Source organism: Papaver somniferum, unplaced genomic scaffold, assembly GCF_003573695.1.
Source record: "Papaver somniferum cultivar HN1 unplaced genomic scaffold, ASM357369v1 unplaced-scaffold_133, whole genome shotgun sequence".
NCBI lineage: Eukaryota > Viridiplantae > Streptophyta > Magnoliopsida > Ranunculales > Papaveraceae > Papaver > Papaver somniferum.
Window position 1 is genome coordinate 10,337,657 of NW_020622492.1, and position 6,697 is coordinate 10,344,353.

The 6,697-nt window shown below is 36.8% G+C and overlaps 1 long non-coding RNA gene across 16 annotated transcripts; it reads left to right on the forward strand.

Annotated features, from left to right (window-relative positions):
- Nucleotides 1-400: 400 nt before the first annotated feature.
- Nucleotides 401-5,773, forward strand: LOC113333551. 16 transcript variants are annotated; one of them, XR_003352155.1, is made up of 9 exons: nucleotides 401-609; nucleotides 849-902; nucleotides 992-1,075; nucleotides 1,429-1,556; nucleotides 1,649-1,945; nucleotides 2,027-2,200; nucleotides 2,327-2,376; nucleotides 2,449-2,503; nucleotides 2,614-5,773. It is a non-coding gene; the product is annotated as an uncharacterized LOC113333551 (long non-coding RNA). The 16 variants fall into 16 exon arrangements; XR_003352158.1 differs by having other exon boundaries at nucleotides 2,027-2,177; nucleotides 2,327-2,503; nucleotides 2,614-4,450; nucleotides 4,714-5,773; XR_003352161.1 differs by having other exon boundaries at nucleotides 2,027-2,177; nucleotides 2,327-2,503; nucleotides 2,614-4,411; nucleotides 4,714-5,773.
- Nucleotides 5,774-6,697: the final 924 nt, after the last annotated feature.

Genomic DNA, 6,697 nt, shown 5'->3' on the forward strand with positions numbered 1-6,697 from the left:
CATATATCCTAAGGGGCTTGTAGAAGACGTGATAGTGCAAGTGAATGAGATAATTTTTCCGGTTTATTTCTTTATGGTGGATATGGATAACAATGAGAATCGGTCGTCTACTTATCTACTTCTTGGGAGGCCATTTATGAAGATCGCAAAGACGAAGATCACTACACCAAATTCAGAGATTAGCAACTCGAAGTTGCAACAGCTTAGCCCCTGTTGCGAATTTTCAGTTGTGAATTTCAGTTACAAAAAATTCGCAACAGAATGGAGTTATACGCGTGCAACTCGTGTGTGTGCTGCCCACACTTTCAATCTGACTCGGTTTCAGCCCATTCAGATTCTTGGAGTCATCTTCAAAACTGACTAAGGATTTATCATTATCGAGACCACTTCGTATCTTCTCTACCTCTCATTCTCTTTTTCTCTTCCTCTCTGGTTCTCTTCTTATCTTCCTCATTCTCTATGATTCGGGGGATTTTTTTTTCCGATCATAGTAAGTCACAAGTAATAAGTCGCTTGTGAATCAGTATTAGGTTTTGCTTCCTCTTCTTCTTCAAACAGATCCATCACGGATGAAATTTTTTTCCGACATAGTAAGTCACAAGTAATAAGGTAAGAAAACGTTATTACTTCCTCCGACTTCAATTTCTCAAATTAGGGCTTATTCAGTTTAACATTTTTTCTTATTTGGAGTTTAAATTCGCAGATTTGGGTACTTTTGATTGAATTTAATTGCTTATGTTGTTAGTAGACATTCAATTTTGTTATGGGTTTTTAGTTTTTCTCCTTTCTTTTCAATTTGTGTTGCTGGACTTTGATCAGCCTGCTGACTTATTGTATTGCTCTTCTAGGCAACTAGAATCACCTGTGACAAAAGATCTATTTCTTGCATCAGTGAACCTAAGGTCTGATTACTTCTTATTTTCTTTATCTTTTTAATTTGTTTGGTACTTTCCAGGTATCCACTAACATGAAACTGTTTTGGAGGTTTCAGCGAATGAAGATGTAGTGATGTGGGATCTTGGACTAAGTTCAGAGCTGGATTCGACATGTAATTCTGCACTAGTGAAACTCATAGGTGAGTACAGATCTATCGGCCATATTCTATAGACTTTTCTGAAGATGACATGTATTTATGTATCTCTTGATTTTACATAATATTAGATGTTTGCTTTACATAAATAGCAATGATTTTTAGTTTTTGCTTGCCCAGACCCTATATTTTGGATCCCAATATTGTGTCTTTAAGTTGTGTATTAGGGTTGTTTGATGTTACTTAATATATTGCAATTCCATGATTGATTTCTAGTTGGAAAAGATTTTTCCTCTTTGGTTCTGTTTGCTCAAACCCTAGATTATTGTTTGCTTTAGGTTCTCAATCTTTCGTTTTATCACTTTTGAACTCATGTTCTAGAGTTGTGTTGATTTTAGGATGATTGTAAGGAAAAAATTTAAAGATTTTAATAAGCCAATAATGCTTCCTAAAGATTTTAGAACAGTTATTGATGTTCGGCAATCACCTGTGAGCATCGATCTATTTCTTGCATATTGAATCTAAGGTATGATTACCTTCTATTTATTTTTTCATTTGGTTTGGTACTTGGTAGGTATCCCCTACATGAAACTGTTTTGGATGTTTCAACAAATGCAGGTGTAGTGATGTGGGATTCTGGACTAAGTTCAGAGCTGAAGTCATCATGTAATTCTCACTAATGAAACGCGTAGGTGAGTATAGATTCTATTGGATATGTTCGTAGAGATTATTTTCTCACTTTTGAACTCATGTTCTATAGTTGTGTTGATTTTAGAATGACTGTAAAGAAAAAATTTAATGATTTTCTTGAGCGGTTTTGCTGAGGCGGCATCAAGTGATGTTAATAAGACAAAATTGCTGCCTAAAGATTTCAGAACAATTATTGATGTTGCTGGTTTTCTTTCAGCTGGACAGGTATGTAATTTGTAAAGTATAATATAGTTTTTGATTACATGAAGAAAGTGGGGTTTGATTCTTAAGTTGGATTCTTTGCAGGAAAAATTTCTTGCTTAAGCAAGGTCAATCTTTGTCCAATCATGAGAGCAAGGAGAAAGTTGTTGTTGAACAACCATGCTTCGTTTCAGCATTTGTTTTGATTGCTGAAATAAAATAGGAAATTTATGTTCATAATTCGAGATTATCATAGGTTAGTTTCATATGTAGCTTATGGTAAGTCGTACCATTATGATTTTTAATTTAATAATGAATAGGCTACAAATTGATACATTTTTTAACTTGATGTGTTCATTTTATGATGAATGTTGTTTGCTTACCCAGAAGTGGTGTTTGTGGCAGGGGGTAAAGCTACAAGAGTTTATCTTCAGCTGGGTGGTTGTCATTTGTAGGTTAGTTATTTTACTAGATTGAGCTAACTGCATATTCTTGGTGGCCTAATGATGATTACGTCTTGGATGTAGTTGGATAGCAAGCATGAAGATGCTTTAGCTTATGAATTTGGGGAGTTTTTGATAGGTGATATTCCCACGTTTATGTTTTGGCTGGATAGCAAGCATAACAATTTTAACCCATTATATTAATAGTTTGAGTTGCAATCTGAAGTATTAACTGTTTTTGTTGTGAAGGAAGAGATGGACGTACAAGTAAATCAAGTTGGTAAGAAAGTTCAGCGAGGGGACTATGAATACTACTTAATTGCCCCGAATATAAGTTGAGTTTTCTATGTCTTGGGATGTACAAGTACGCATCACTCTTTGAAATTTTATCTAGATGTTTTATGTCTACTAATCTTCTTTGATGAGATGTGTTCAGGAATACCGGGACTGCCAGCCCTGCTGGTAATGGAAGCCCCAATAACTATACAGATTAACATGTAAAGTTCGTTACAGATATTATTAGTTAATTAATAATCACGATTCATGAACTAGGTCTTTTAAAATGCATTCTAAGTTATAGTTTGTCTGACCTTCTTTGTTCATATTACGATTTGATTTTGTTGGTGACTACTTGTGTGATACATCTACTTTCTGTTTGAGGATGTGCTCTTTGTGTTAGATTTCATACCTCATCACTAACATTGAAGCAGCAGGGGTGGTGGTGGTGCTTGATGTTGTTCTTTTCGTGGAGTGTTGTATAATTTGCTTTTTTAATAAAAGGTTTTGTTGCATCTCATTGTTCACATGCATACGAGTGGGAGATGATGAAGTCGTGGTCGCAGTTAAAGGCGACGACTCTCTTCACAAGAGCTGCTGGTATGCTTTAACAGTTATGTGTTGCTTTTCATTTTTCTGCTCTAACTTCTTATATCTGGATTTGCTTCTTATATTGATTAACATCTTTAATCAATATAAGGAATTAGTGGAGATGTGCTTTTCACCGTGTAAAATAAATTTCATGGATTTCATGGATTTTAACCAATATAAGGAATTAAAGGCGACGACTCTCTTTAATGGATTTTAATCAATATAAGGAATTAAAGGCGACGACTCTCTTCACAAGAGCTGCTGGTATGCTTTAACAATTATGTCTCGTAATTTCATGGATTTTAACCGTGTAAAATAAATTTGCTTTTCCTGACTTATTGCGAAGTTTGAGTATTTACAAGGAATTAGTGGAGATGTGTGGTGCCTTGACGGTATTACAAGAAGCTAAAATGGGTAATGTTTCATATATTTATTTACCCATGAATGATGAATTACTTGTACCATCTATTGTGAAGGCGCCTAAGCTAGAATTGAAGCCGCTCCCAGACCATTTGAAGTATGCTTTCTTGGGAGATGGAGATGAGCTTCCGGTGATTATTGCAAAGAACCTTACACCGGTACAAGAAGACCGTTTGCTTAGAGGCTTGAAAGAGCACAAAACGGCCATTGGTTGGACAATTTCGGATATCAAAGGGATTGGTCCATCCATGTGCATGCATAGAATTCTAAGGGAATATAATGTGAAGCCGGTACGTGATGCTCAATGAAGGCTTAATCCTCTTATGATGGAGGTTGTTAAGAAAGAGATACTCAAATTCCTAAGTGTGGGGGTAGGTAATCTACCCAATTTCCGATAGCAAGTGGGTTATTCTGGTACAAGTGGTACCAAAGAAGTCTGGTGTTACGGTTGTTAGAAATCAAGACGATGAACTTGTTCCTACAAGAGTTCAAACCGGTTGGAGAGTGTGCATTGATTATAGAAATTAATTCCGCAACCCGAAAGGATCACTTTCCTTTACCTTTCATTGATCAAATGTTTGAGCAGTTAGCGGGGTATTCTCATTATTGTTTCTTGGACGGTTATTCGGGATACAATCAAATTTGTATTGCACCGGAGGACCAAGAGAAGACCACTTTCACTTGTCTATTTGGAACGTTTGCATATAGACGGATGCCGTTTGAGCTTTGCAATGCGTCGGCTACTTTCCAAAGATGCATGGTAAGTATATTCTCGGATTATGTGGAGCGCATCATTGAGGTATTTATGGACGATTTTCAGTGTTTATGGCAATTCTTTTGATAGTTGTTTAGACAACCTTGAGCTAGTTCTTAAACGATGCATAGACACAAGCCTTGTCCTTAATTGGGAGAAATGTCACTTTATGGTAAACCATGGAATAGTACTTGGTCATATTGTGTCCTCTCAAGGGATCTAAGTGGAAAAGTTAAAGATAGATTTAATAAAAAACCTACAATATGCCACTTCAGTGAGGGAGATCCGTTCATTTCTTGGTCATGCAGGTTTCTATAGGCGGTTTATGAAGGATTTCTCTAAAATCTCCATGTCGATGTGCAAGTTATTACAAAAGGAGGTGCCTTTTGACTTCAACAAGGAATGAAAGGATGCCTTTGACAAATTGAAGGAAATGTTGACAAGTGCACCAATTATTAAGTCATCGGATTAGAATCTTCCATTTGAATTAATGTGTGATGCTAGTGATTATGCGGTTGGAGCCGTTTTGGGTCAAAGAGTGGAAAAGTTGTCCCATGTTATATATTATGCATTTAAGACCCTCAATGATGCCCAAATCAACTATTCCACCACGGAGAAGGAGTTATTGGATATAGTTTTTGCACTGGAAAAATTTCGATCATAATTGGTGGGCACAAAGGTTATTGTGTATTCCGATCATGCTGCACTTAGACACTTAAAAAAGAAGAAAGAAGCTAAGCCAAGATTAATCCGGTGGATCCTATTACTACAAGAGTTCGACATAGAAATTCGAGACAAGAAAGGTGTGGAGAATACCGTTGCGGATCATCTTAGTAGACTTGTTATGTCTCAAGAAAAACTTCCATTACAAGACCGCTTTCCGGACGAACAACTTTTCTCCTTGGAAGAATCAACACTTTGGTATGTGAATATAGTGAATTACTTGGTGACAAGGAAGGTACCTAATACAATGTGCAACTTCCAAAAGATGAAACTTAAGAATATATCCAAGCAATATGTGTGGGATGAACCATATTTAGGAAAATATGGCGTTGATCAAATAATACGGAGTTGCGTACCTAACTCCGAATTCCAATTATTCTATCCTTTTGTCACACTCTTGCTTGTGGTGGCTATTTTGGTGCTAAATGTACCGCTCTCAAAGTTCTCGAGAGTGGATTTTATTGGCCCACCTTGTTTGAAGATTCATATGCTTTGTGTAAATCTTGTGATAGATGTCAAAGAACAGGTAATATAGGTGCTCGAAATCAAATGGCACTCACATCAACTCTCGCCTTTGAGATTTTTGATGTGTGGGGAATCGTTTTTATGGGCCCTTTCGTCAATTTAAATGGAAATTTTTATATACTTCTTGTTGTGGATTATGTATCGAAATTGGTGGAAGCTAGAGCCACCAAAACTAATGATTCTCAAGTTGTTTGTGATTTTGTAAGAGAAAACATATTCACTAGGCACGGTACACCAAGAGTGGATAAGTGATGGAGGTTCACATTTCAAGAAGTCTTTCCACGCTCTCCTCAAGAAGTACAATATAACACACAAGATTGGTACGCCTTACCATCCACAAACTAGTGGACAAGTGGAAATTTCAAATCGTGAGATCAAGTCCATTCTTGAGAAAATGGTGAATACAACAAGGAAAGATTGGATCTTTAAGCTCAATGATGCACTTTAGGCGTATAAAACGGCGTACAAGACACCGATTGGTATGTCTCCATATCGGTTGGTTTATGGCAAGGCTTGTCATCTTCCGGTAGAACTTGAACATAAGGCTTTATTGGGCGATAAAGAAATGCAACATGGAGTATGATGAAGCGGGGAAGCAAAGGAAGTTACAACTAAATGAGCTATAGGAGATACGTAATAATGCATAAGAGAGGGCCCGTATTTACAAGGAAAAGACCAAGCTTTTCCATGACAAGATGATTTCTCGTAAAAGCTTCGAAGTGGGACAAAAAGTCCTTTTATATCATTCTCGCCTAAAATTATTTTCTGGAAAATTAAGGTCCCGATAGATTGGACCATATGTTGTTAGTAACGTTTTCCCTTATGGTGCAGTTGAAATTACTAGTCTTAGAGGCAACTCAGTTTCCAAGGTCAACGGCCATAGATTGAAGCCATACTATGAGAACATCGCTTATGTGAATGTGGATGAACTTCCATTTGAATATTTACTCCCTCTGGAGGAGTAGTACGAAGCAAGAGCTAAGTCGAGCCGTCGACTTTAAAACAAGCGCTTCATGGGAGGCAACCCATTGGTTTTGTATTTCT